Genomic DNA, 13,744 nt, shown 5'->3' with positions numbered 1-13,744 from the left:
CTCTCTCTCTCTCTCTCTCTCTCTCTCTCTCTCTCTCTCTCTCTCTCTCTCTCTCTCTCTTGCTCTCTCTCTCTCTCTCTCTCGCTCTCTTTCACACAATACCCCATAATGACAAAGCAAAAATATGTTTTTGGAAATTTTTGGTAATTTATTACAAATAAAAAACTGAAATATGACATTTACATAAGTATTCAGACCCTTTACTCAGTACTTTGTTGAAGTCTTCTTGGGTATGACGCTACAAGCTTGGCACATCTGTATTTGGGGAGTTTCTCCCATTCTTCTCTGCAGATCCTCTCAAGCTCTGTCAGGTTGGATGGGGAGTGTTGCTGCACAGCTATTTTCAGGTCTCTTCAGAGATGTTAGATCGGGTTCAACTCCAGGCTCTGGCTGGGCCACTCAAGGACTTTCAGATACTTGTCCCGAAGCCACTCCTGTGTTCTCTTGGCTGTGTGCTTAGGGTTGTTGTCCTGTTGGAAGGTGAACCTTTGCCCCAGTGTGAGGTCCTGAGCACTCTGGAGCAGGTTTTCATCAAGGATCTCTCTGTACTTTGCTCCGTTCATCTTTGCCTCAATCCTGACTAGTCTCCCAGTCCCTGCCGTTGAAAAACATCCCCACAGCATGATGCTGCCACCACCATGCTTCACCGTAGGGATGGTGCTAGGTTTCCTCCAGACGTGACGCTTGGCATTCAGGCTAAAGAGCAATCTTGGTTTCATCAGTCCAGAGAATCTTGTTTCTCATGGTTTGAGAGTCTTTAGGTCCCTTTTGGCAAACTCCAAGTGGGCTGTCATGTGCCTTTTACTGAGGAGTGGCTTCCGTCTGGCCACTCTACCATAAAGACCTGATTGGTGGAGTGCTGCAGAGATGGTTGTCCTTCTGGAAGGTTCTCCCATCTTCACAGAGGAACTCTAGAGCTCTGTCAGAGTGACCATCAGGTCATTGGTCACCTCCCTGACCAAGGCCCTTCTCCCCCGATTGGTCAGTTTGGCCGGGCGGCCAGCTCATTTAAGAATGATGGAGGCCACTGTGTTCTTGGGGACCTTCAACGCTGCAGAAATTGTTGGTACCCTTCCCCAGATCTGTGCCTCGACACAATCCTGTCTCGGAGCTCTACTGACAATTCCTTCGACATCATGGCTTGGTTTTTGCTCTGACATGCACTGTCAACTGTGGGACCTTATATAGACAGGAGTGTGCCTTTCCAAATCATGTCCAATCAATTGAATTTACCACAGATGGACTCCAATCAAGTTGTAGAAACATCTCAAGGATGATCAATGGAAACAAGATGCACCTGAGCTCAATTTCGAGTCTCATAGCAAAGTGTAAGGGTTGGGGTGAGGTGTGACCCAGGTGCGGTGCAGGATATACAGTAGGCAGTAGGCAGAGATGGTGAAACAAGGATCTTTATTGGTGGTCCCGAAGTCAGAATACAAAATAACGAACTTATCACGATAAAAGAAAGGCGGAGCAAATAAGTCTCCAAAAACCGGCTGACAGCCAAAATACGAAATACTACCTACGACTGAAACAAATAACGAAACAGGGAGAACACTTCTCAAGTATCTGTTTATAGGTCTCCGATCAGACACTGAGTAGTACTGCTGGACATAGAGAAACTAACAGAGAAAACTGAGCAAGGGAACACAGGGAAGTGTGGGCATAAATACACAGGTGAACAGGTAGACACAGGTGACACCAATAGGATACTGATTAGTCCAGACTGTGAGTGAGGAGGTGCCTAAGGTTGTCGGAGGGGTGGGTCGCTCCGGAACTGCGACCCCCTCCTGTAACAGCAAAGGGGCTGAATAATTATGTAAATAAGGTATTTCTGTTTTTTATTTTTAATACATTTTCAAAAATTTCTAAAAACCTGTTTTTGCTTTGTCATTATAGGGTATTGTATGTAAATTGCTGAGGAGTTTTATTTATTTAATACATTTTAGAATAAGGCTGTAACATAACAAAATATGGAAAAAGTCAAGGGGTCTGATTACTTTCCCGAAGGCACTGTATATATGCACTCAAGTTAAGCGTTGTCGTTGGAGGAGGCTGGAGAGGGTCTATTTGTCAAATATTTACAGTGACATTTTTTGTGCAAAGTGGGCACTTTTTTTACACACGGATAATCAATCAAAGACAGTGATTAAAAGTGCTTCTTCTCTGTTGATAATACAGGACAGAATTATACTGCATCGTATGTGTTGCGTTTGACTGCAGTATAATCCTACTGTGATGAAAGACCAAGAGACAGGACCACTGCATGTACTTTATATGCACATATTGTATGGATTATGTGTGCAGTAAATACACAATACTGATTTGAAATATACAGAAGTGCATAGTCAATGCCAGGATATATAGAAATATATAATTTCATATAAATGTAACCTATTCAAAGGGCCTCATGATACTGCATCACCTTGTACGAGAGAGCAATCCTTTATATGATATTCATAACAAAAACAGGCTTTTGTGGGGGGGTTGGAATCAATGGCGTATCAATCCGCAATGCAAGGAGCTTAATGAATGGGCCTGTGGTATTGAAAAGAGCTCACCATGGTGTGTGTTCTGGAACCCTAGTGTGTGTTCTGGAACCCTGGTGTGTGTTCTGGAACCCTAGTGTGTGTTCTGGGACCCTGGTGTGTGTTCTGGAACCCTAGTGTGTGTTCTGGGACCCTGGTGTGTGTTCTAGAGTTGGACACGCTTCAGTGTAAGCTACAGTCTGTTGATTACCTTATTATTGAATCCAATGCATTATTAATCCCTGCAAGAGCGCATGGCTTTTCTTGAATTTCCAAAGACTACAATAAATATGAAATACATGTTTATTTCATTGATTAATTCATTGGCGTCTGTGCTGGTAGGCAGCAGACTGGTGTATGTTTACAGCAACCTCCCCTTTCACACATCCAACAGCCCATTACTTATTTAGAGTTCATTGAAGGAACACATAACATTACTGGCAAGGCTGTCTGTTTAAGGGGGCTGAGCGTTTCTACAGCCATTCAGAGACTTTGGGACTCATGCTCGTCCCATGTAGCTCAGTTGGTAGAGCATGGCGCTTGCAATGCCAGGGTTGTGGGTTTGATTCCCACGGGGGGCCAGTATGAAAAAAAAAATGCACTCACTAACTGTAAGTCGCTCTGGATAAGAGCGTCTGCTAAATGAGTAAAATGTAATGCGCTAAATAAGTGGAATAATTCATCGTAACGTCAAAGACATGCTTTCGTGTTCTTTAGTGATGCTGACCCACTGGGAGTGGTTTAAATGTATGCATAAAGTTGTCTCATGGACTCTCCATATCTTGACACAATGCATTGCCACTATATTTAGATATGTCCCAAAAGTCAGCAGTGCCAAATATGTGGCCTAGTCATCAACTATAGAAAAGTGTGAGCCTCTATCTTGATAACCTTAGCCTAAATCTGGAGAAATGCATACCATATCAGTGGCTGATGACAGGTGCCTCACTAAATCCCACAATGCAGTGCCTGCATTTCCATAGACCACAAACAGTGCTGTAAAGATTACCATTCAAAGCCTGCCTGATCTTCAGGTAAACGTGGAGCATTATCCTCTTTTGTAATGATCTGAATCACCTCTGCGCCCACCTACCTACCATTCTGCCATAAAAACACAACAACATCGATAAAGCTTGTGTAGGACAGCCAAAAAAGTTTAGAGAGCCTCAAAGGTTAAAACCTTTTACTGCTGTGGGCTAAATCAGTGTCACACAAAGTGATTATTGGTAGTCTTAAACAAATCTACTTTGAAACAAAAGTATACACCTCACACACATGGTTATGGGCTTAAAATAAAGAAGACACCTGTACCATGTCAGATATAGAGTTGAAATGTATTCCATTTTCAGTTTGCATCCCAATATTACACTTTATATACATAACAGAAGACTGAAATGTAACATCTTCGTATTTCTTTATTTTATTAATTATGAAATTATGAAAAATATTAATAACATTCCACCCATGACGCCAAAGAGGCCGCTTTTGGTCATTGACTGCAGGAAAGGGCTACGGGGTGTTCTCTGAAAACAATGAAACATCCATTTGATCAACAGATGTAAAGCATTTAAGCTTGATGGCGCATAAGCAGCCGGCCAGATGGTTGACTTGATTAAAGCATGTGTCCTTACAATGATACATGATGATCCTTTTTGAAAATAATGTTCAGCAGGAGCACTTCCTGAGCTACAAAATAAATCAAAATGAAGCGATAAAAAAATATGTACCGATCCCAGGGGATAATCATATGAGCTGGAAGTGTATAATCAAAGTCACATAATGTTACGTTCCAGAGCGCTGCTCTACATGGGCTGAATGCATACGTTACATATAGGGCCCTGCTTAACTGCACTCCCATTCAATTCAGCCCTAATTGTGTCATTGATGAAAGTGGGTTTAGATTGGGGTCAAAAACATGATGCAGGACGATTCCACAGAGTTACTAATGCCACAGCTGAAGCTAATGAGCTGTTTGACATAGTGTTTGTGATCCCCTGAAGGGCTCTGAGCAGCACTACCCTCAGTGGGAACGCCTGCCTGACTGGGCTGCCTGCCTGACTGGACTGCCTGCCTGCCTGAGCTCAGGCCTGCCTCACCTTGGGTTGCTGTGTGTCACATTAGCTATGGGATTCTAGCTCAGACAGAATCCCCCCTTTGGCACAAGCCCCATTTATCCTCCCAGGGTTGCTGCATATAGACCACTATACTGAATCACATTTTATAAAATATCTACCATATAAAGTCTCACCATCATCTAAAATAGAGCTTGTTTTTTTAGGCTGGACTTCATCACATTGCCATGGGTAGGATTTTAATTACCCAAAATAATGTTTAGTAGCAACATTTTGTAGATCTCTTGCAATCTTAATCTATACCATGACCTTTTTACATTGACGTTTGAACAACCAGAATATTTTGACCGCAGTTTGCCCTCCGAGTATATACGAGTGCACCTAGTTTTAAAAATCAACTAAATGAAAACATCTGTTATGAATGCTTATTTCTTGCTTCACTGAGAGACTGTCCTTGTGTACATAATGACTGTGGTCCTCTCCAATATGGGTCCAGTGCTCCTTGTTGATTTTATTGTATAATTAGCATTATACATACTTTTGTTGCATATGGCTGGTCTCTTTCTCAGTGCAATCATAATAGGGTGTAAATCTACCATTTTCCCAAAGAACAGACTGCAATAATGTAAATGTAAATGTAATTACGTTTTCATAACATAAAACCAGGTGGAATATGTAGTAGACTTAAATTCATGGCATAATAACCGTAGAAAGCTGACAGGTAAGACAGAGTTGTGTAATATAAGCAATATCTTGACCCACAGCATCCTATTACCCATTCTGGAGCGCAAAACAACATGTCATTATTATGGGCCGATGCATTCAGTAAACAGGCATATGTATATTCATATGCTTGTGTGTGCTTTGTAAACACGCTATGAATATGATTTTCACAACGCGAGGTTATATGTCCACTGGAGTAAAAAAATGAAATGTCTTGTTATGTATGGCACCATATGGAGGACAATCTTTCTCATACTCGAGCTAGAAAGACATTTACTGAGGCCTGCTCCTAATATTTGAGCAGTAAGTTATGGGATGAAATGGGTGTGTGAACAAAAGTAATATGAGGCTAAATGAAATCATGTTCTCAGTATATTCTTCACAATCCCACTTGTCCATAGAGAAGTACCTATTGTATACCAACATTTTTGAGCAGTTTCACCCCCTTATCTCTCTCAGAGATATACACTGAGTGTACAAAACATTAGGAACACCATCCTAATATTGAGTTTTACCCCCCCCTGCCACCCACCCCTTTTGCCCTCAGAACAGCCTCAATTTGTCAGGGCATGGACTCTACAGGTGTCGAAAGCGTTCCACATTGATGCTGGCCCATGTTGACTCCAATGCTTCCCACAGTTGTGTCAAGTTGGCTGGATGTCCTTTGGGTGGTGGACCATTCTTGATACACACGGGAAACTGTTGAGAGTGAAAAACCCAGCAGTGTTGCAGTTCTTGACACATTCAAACCAGTGCGCCTGGCACCTACTACCATACCCCGTTCAAAGGCACTTAAATATTTTGTCTTGCCCATTCACCCTCTGAATGGCACACATGCACAATCCATGTCTCATTTGCCTCAAGGCTTAAACATCCTTCTTTAACCTGTCTCCTCCCCTTCATCTTTCATCTACACTGATTGAAGTGGATTTAACAGGTGACATCAATAAGGGATCATAGCTTTCTCCTGGATTCTCCTGGTCAGTCTATGTCATGGAAATATGTTTTGTACACTCAGTGTATTGGTGTCAATATAGGTGTCAATAGGTGTCAATATATTGATGTTAATAGAGGGGTTATCTCTCTCAGAGATATATATTGGTGTCAATGGAAGGCCCAAAATATTGTCAAAGACTCCAGCCACCCAAGTCATAGACTGTTCTCTCTGCTACCGCATGACAAGCGGTGCCGATGCACCAAGTCTGGAACCAACAGGACCCTGAACAGCTTCTACCCCTAAGCCATAAGACTGCTAAATAGTTAGTTAAATAGTTAACCAAATAGCTACCTGGAGTATCTGCATTGACCCTTTTTGCACTAACTTTTTTGACTCATCACATACGTTGCTGCTACTGTGGACTATCTGTCACTTTATTTGTAGTTATATGTAATATAATAATAATAATAATATGCCATTTAGCAGACGCTTTTATCCAAAGCGACTTACAGTCATGCGTGCATACATTTAATTTTTTTTGTGTATGGGTGGTCCCAGGGTTCGAACCCACTACCTTGGCGTTACAAGCGCCGTGCTCTACCAGCTGAGCTACAGAGGACCACATATGTAAATATCTACCTCAATTACCTCGTACCCCTGCACATCGACTCAGTACTGGTACCCCTTGTAAATAACCAAGTTATCGTTACTCATTGTGTATCTATTATTACTTTTATTATTACGTGTTTAACTTTTTTATTATTTCTCTATTGTCTCTGTCTCTGCATTGTTGGGAAGGGCCTGTAAGTAAGCATTTCACTGTTAGTCTACACCTGTAGAAGCATGTGACAAATGAAATTTAGTAGTGTTAATTATTTAAAGCTATATATTTCTCTATCTGTACTCTCTCACATTACACATCGTGGACATAGCTCCCTGCTGCTGTCTCAACTCCATGATACACTGGGCTCTCCCTGGCCCCAAGGTCCATCAGTTCCGCCCAACCAGCACAATCTCCCAACCTGTGACTTCTATAATCTCCTTTTTCTGGGCTCTTATCACACACTGCATCTGCCTGCTGACCCTGAAGCACACAGCGGCCGCCGCCCACTGCTAAGCCTTGGAAAATGAATTTGCCTGATGATGGAGAGGCTGCATTATGGCGCTGTACAGTAGACTGTGTGTGGCCAGCCAGACTGGCTGTCTGAGCCCTCAGAACGGGGAGCAGCAGTCTCCTGGGGCCCCGCCAGAGAATGGGCCAGAGCTGTAGACTAATTCATCACAGGTCGGCAGAAAACAAGCAATCGCAGGGAGCTTAAACAAAGAAATGGTGCAAAAGACACAACAGCTCTCGCCGGGATCCAGGCAATTCCCCTGTTCTCAGCGGTTGGCTGCATGAGTGTCAGGTTAAAGAAGGATTTTTAAGCCTTGAGACAATGGATTGTGTATGTGTGCCATTCAGAGAGCTCTTTACTTCTCTATAGGGGATCTTTACTTCTCTATAACGACTATTTTCCTTCTCTATAGGTGCTCTTTACTTCTCTATAGGGGCTCTTTACTTCTCTATAGATGCTCTTTACTTCTCTATAGGGGCTCTTTACTTCTATAGAGGCTCTTTACTTCTCTATAGGGGCTCTTTACTTCTCTATAGAGGCTCTTTACTTCTATAGAGGGTCTTTACTTCTCTATAGAGGCTCTTTACTTCTCTATAGAGGCTTTTTACTTCTCTATAGAGGCTCTTTACTTCTCTATAGGTGCTCTTTACTTCTCTATAGAGGCTCATTACTTCTCTATAGGGGCTCTTTACTTATCTATAGAGGCTCTTTACTTCTTTATAGGCTCTTTACTTCACTATAGAGGCTCTTTACGTCTCTATAGAGGCTCTTTACTTCTCTATAGAGGATCTTTACTTCTCTAAAGGGGCTCTTTACTTCTCTATAACGACTCTTTACCTCCCTATAGAGGCTCTTTACTTCTCTATAGAGGCTCTTTACTTCTCTATAGGGGCTCTTTACTACTCTGTAGAGGCTCTTTACTTCTCTATAGAGGCTTTTACTTCTCTATAGAGGCTCTTTACTTCTCTATATAGGGCTCTTTACTTCTCTATAGAGGCTTTTTACTTCTCTATAGGGGCTCTTTACTTCTCTATAGAGGCTCTTTACTTCTCTATAGGGGCTTTTTCACTTCTCTATAGAGGCTCTTTACTTCTCTATAGGGGCTCTTTACCTCTCAATATAGGCTCTTTACTTCTCTATAGGGGCTCTTTACTTCTCTATAGATGCCCTTTACTTCTCTATAGAGGCGCTTTACTTCTCTATAGGGGCTCTTTACTTCTCTAAAGGGGCTCTTTACTTCTCTATAGAGGCACTTTACTTCTCTATAGAGGCTCTTTCCTTCTCTAAAGGGGCTCTTTACTTCTCTATAGAGGCTCTTTACTTCTCTATAGAGGCTCTTTACTTCTCTATAGAGGCTCTTTACTACTCTATAGAGGCTCTTTACTTCTCTATAGAGGCTCTTTACTTTTCCATAGGGGCTCTTTACTTCTCTATAGAGGCTCTTTACTTCTATAGAGGCTCTTTACTTCTCTATAGAGGCTCTTTACTTCTCTATATAGGCTCTTTACTTCTCTATAACGACTCTTTACCTTCCTATAGAGGCTCTTTACCTCTCGATAGAGGCTCTTTACTTCTCTATAACGACTCTTTACCTCCCTATAGAGGCTCTTTACTTCTCTATAGGGGCTCTTTACTTCTGTATAACAACTCTTTACCTACCTATAGAGGCTCTTTACTTCTCTATAGAGGCTCTTTACTTCTCTAAAGGGGCTCTTTACTTCTCTATAACGACTCTTTACCTCCCTATAGAGGCTCTTTACTTCTCTATAGAGGCTCTTTACTTCTCTATAGGGGCTCTTTACTACTCTGTAGAGGCTCTTTACTTCTCTAAAGGGGCTCTTTACTTCTCTATAGAGGCTCTTTACTTCTCTATAGAGGCTCTTTACTTCTCTATAGCGACTCTTTACTTCTCTATAGAGGCTCTTTACTTCTCTATATAGGCTCTTTACTACTCTGTAGAGGCTCTTTACTTCTCTATAGGTGCTCTTTACTTCTCTATAGAGGCTCTTTACTTCTCTAAAGGGGCTCTTTACTTCTCTAAAGGGGCTCTTTACTTCTCTAAAGGGGCTCTTTATTTCTATAGAGGCTCTTTACTTCTCTAAAGGGGCTCTTTACTTCTCTAAAGGGGCTCTTTACTTCTATAGAGGCTCTTTACTTCTCTATAGAGGCTATTTACTTCTCTATAGGGGCTCTTTACTTCTATAGAGGCTCTTTACTTCTCTATAGAGACTGTTTACTTCTCTATAGAGGCTCTTTACTTCTCTATATAGGCTCTTTACTACTCTGTAGAGGCTCTTTACTTCTCTATAGGTGCTCTTTACTTCTCTATAGAGGCTCTTTACTTCTCTAAAGGGGCTCTTTACTTCTCTAAAGGGGCTCTTTATTTCTATAGAGGCTCTTTACTTCTCTAAAGGGGCTCTTTACTTCTCTAAAGGGGCTCTTTACTTCTATAGAGGCTCTTTTACTTCTCTATAGAGGCTCTTTACTTCTCTATAGAGGCTCTTTACTACTCTGTAGAGCAGGGGTGTCAAACTCATTTTAGCTCAGGGGCCACATGGAGGAAAATCTATTCCCAAGTGGGCCGGACCGGAAAAATCATGGTATATATAACTTAAAAACAACAACTTCAGATTGTTTTCTTTGTTTTAATACGATCAACATACAACATAAAGCTGGAGCCTGAGGACAGTGTGTCCAAAATAGTACAAGCACAACATCACTATTAATCATAAAACACATCAAGTTTATTTGAAAATTCTAAAGAAAAATAACACACAAACACACAATGCCTCAGTGATTAACAGAACTGTTTCACAGATCACATAACTATATCAGGGTGTCATTTCTCAGGCAGAAATGTAGATACAAATAATGAAATCCTGTTCCCCAAACAAGTGCAAGAACCACAGAGTCAAGAATAGGTTAAATATACAAATAAAATAAAATCAATTAAAAACAATAGCACATCAACATAAAAACATATAAACATAAAGCTGGAGCCTGAGGACAGTGTCCAAAAGCACAACATCACTATTAATCATAAAACACCTCAAGTTATTTGAAAGTTCTGAGGACAAAGAACACACAAACACACAATGCCTCAGTGATTCACAGAAGTATATCACAGATCACAGAACTATATCAGGGTGTCATTTCTCAGGCAGAAATGTAGATAAAAATAATGAAATCCTGTTCCCCAAACAAGTGCAAGAACCACAGAGTCAAGAATAGGTTAAATATACAAATAAAATAAAAACAATTAAAAACAATAGCACATCAACATAAAAACATATAAACATAAATCTGAAAGCGTTGCTCAAACTCCCGTAACAGTCCAGTTATTTTATCTTTGAACCGCTTCATGTCTGCCACATGTTGGGTCGCGCACACATTTTTCAGACAGGGGAAGTGAGCTGCATCACCACCGGCAAGTTGCGTCTCCCACAATGACAGCTTCAACTTGAAAGAACGTATGCTGTCATAATACTGCGTGACAACTTTGTTGCGCCCTTGCAGCTGTTTGTTCAAGTTATTCAGGTGCTCTGTAACATCCACCATAAATGCAAGGTCCGGCATCCATTCTGCGGAATGAAATTCTAACACTGGTTTGCCCTTTTCTTCCATGAACTGTTCAATTTCTTCTCGTAAATCAAAGAAACGCCTCAGCACAGCACCTCGGCTTAACCATCTTACCTCAGTGTGGTATGGCAGGCCATAGATGTGGTCTTTCTCTCTGAGAAGGCTGTCAAACTGACGGTGATTCAGGCTTCTGGATCGGATGAAATTAACAGTTTGGATGACCACCTTCATGACGTTATCCATCTTTAATGACTTGCAACACAAAGCCTCCTGGTGCAAAATACAGTGAAAAGTCAAAAAATCACGTCCTCCATTTGCAGATTGCACTTTCTCTCTGAACTTTGTCACAACGCCTGCTTTTTTCCCCGATCATTGAGGGCGCACCATCTGTAGCCAGGCTGACAGCGCGGACCAGTCCACTCCGACCCTGTCCAGCGCGCCGACGAGTGCGGTAAAAATATCAGCTGCTGTCGTTGTATCTGTCATCGGCACGAACTCCACGAACTCCTCGGTGACGGTCAATGTGTCATCAACTCCGCGGATGAAAAAATGGCCAGTTGTGCAACATCTGTAATGTCCGTGCTTTCATCAATTGCAACCGAAAATGCAATAAATGACTTTACTTTTTGCTTCAACTGGCTGTCCAAATCCACTGAAAGATCGGAAATCCTGTCTGCAACTGTGTTTCTTGTCAGGCTGATATTTGCAAAAGCCTGCCGCTTTTCAGGGCACACAATCTCCGCTGCCTTCATCATGCATGTTTTTACAAATTCACCCGCACTAAATGGTTTTGAAGCCACTGCGATTTCATTAGCAATGAGGTAGCTAGCTTTCACTGCAGCGTCACTGATGTCTCGGCTGTGAGTAAACACAGACTGCTGTTTCTTCAGACCCGCCAACAGTTCATTCACCTTCTCTCATCTCCGCTGTCCTTGAAAGTTGTCATATTTGTCGGCATGAAGACTCACATAGTGGCGACGAAGGTTATATTCTTTCAGCACTGCAACATGCTCTGAACACACCAAACATACAGCTTTCCCATTCAATTCCGTGATTAAATAGGATGACCATATTTCTTGGAACACTCTGCACTCTGCGTCCACTTTTCTCTTTTTTGACAGAGACATATTGGGGCAATGAGGGTGCCAAAGCACATAATGTTAAAAGTAGAAGCCGTAATAAATATCGCGGGCAAAACAAAGTAGCTCATTGGCTGCACGTGCTTGACCTACTTGCTCTGCCCCGGTATAAACAGCTTGCTTAACACAATTGCTATTGCGCCATCCAGTGGACGCAATTGGAACAAAGCAGTTTATTTTATTGAAAAATTGCAGCGCATTTTTATACAAAAAAAAAAAAAAAAATCTTTTTTTTTTCAAAATCATCTCGCGGGCCGGATTAAACCCGTTTGCGGGCCTGATCCGGCCCGCGGGCCGTACGTTTGACACCCCAGCTGTAGAGGCTCTTTACTTCTCTATAGGTGCTCTTTACTTCTCTAAAGGGGCTCTTTACTTCTCTATAGAGGCTCTTTACTTCTCTATAGAGGCTTTTACTTCTCTATAGAGGCTCTTTACTTCTCTATAGAGGCTCTTTCCTTCTCTAAAGGGGCTCTTTACTTCTCTAAAGGGGCTCTTTACTTCTCTAAAGGGGCTCTTTACTTCTATAGAGGCTCTTTACTTCTTTAAAGGGGCTCTTTACTTCTCTAAAGGGGCTCTTTACTTCTATAGAGGCTCTTTACTTCTCTATAGAGGCTATTTACTTCTCTATAGGGGCTCTTTACTTCTATAGAGGCTCTTTACTTCTCTATAGGGGCTCTTTACTTCTCTATAGAGGCTTTTACTTCTCTATAGAGGCTCTTTACTTCTCTATAGAGGCTCTTTCCTTCTCTATAGGGGCTCTTTACTTCTCTATAGAGACTCTTTACCTCCCTATAGAGGCTCTTTACTTCTCTATAGAGGCTCTTTACTTCTCTATAGAGGCTCTTTACTTCTCTAAAGGGGCTCTTTACTTCTCTATGGAGGCTTTTTACTTCTCTATAGAGGCTCTTTACTTCTCTATAGGTGCTCTTTACTTCTCTATAGAGGCTCATTACTTCTCTATAGGGGCTCTTTACTTATCTATAGAGGCTCTTTACTTCTTTATAGGCTCTTTACTTCACTATAGAGGCTCTTTACGTCTCTATAGAGGCTCTTTACTTCTCTATAGAGGATCTTTACTTCTCTAAGGGGGCTCTTTACTTCTCTATAACGACTCTTTACCTCCCTATAGAGGCTCTTTACTTCTCTATAGAGGCTCTTTACTTCTCTATAGGGGCTCTTTACTTCTCTATAGAGGCTTTTACTTCTCTATAGAGGCTCTTTACTTCTCTATATAGGGCTCTTTACTTCTCTATAGAGGCTTTTTACTTCTCTATAGGGGCTCTTTACTTCTCTATAGAGGCTCTTTACTTCTCTATAGGGGCTTTTCACTTCTCTATAGAGGCTCTTTACTTCTCTATAGGGGCTCTTTACCTCTCAATATAGGCTCTTTACTTCTCTATAGGGGCTCTTTACTTCTCTATAGATGCCCTTTACTTCTCTATAGAGGCGCTTTACTTCTCTATAGGGGCTCTTTACTTCTCTAAAGGGGCTCTTTACTTCTCTATAGAGGCACTTTACTTCTCTATAGAGGCTCTTTCCTTCTCTAAAGGGAATCTTTACTTCTCTATAGAGGCTCTTTACTTCTCTATAGAGGCTCTTTACTACTCTTTAGAGGCTCTTTACTTCTCTATAGAGGCTCTTTACTTTTCCA

At 41.5% G+C, this 13,744-nt stretch overlaps 1 protein-coding gene across 12 annotated transcripts in view; it reads left to right on the top strand.

Annotated features, from left to right (window-relative positions):
* The window catches only part of LOC121540372 (CUGBP Elav-like family member 5), a 343,612-nt gene that overhangs the window by 313,686 nt on the left and 16,182 nt on the right, over positions 1-13,744 (top strand). The window lies entirely within an intron of this gene.

This window comes from Coregonus clupeaformis, chromosome 26 (genome assembly GCF_020615455.1).
Source record: "Coregonus clupeaformis isolate EN_2021a chromosome 26, ASM2061545v1, whole genome shotgun sequence".
Lineage (NCBI taxonomy): Eukaryota > Metazoa > Chordata > Actinopteri > Salmoniformes > Salmonidae > Coregonus > Coregonus clupeaformis.
This window is presented reverse-complemented; position numbering and strand designations above follow the sequence as displayed.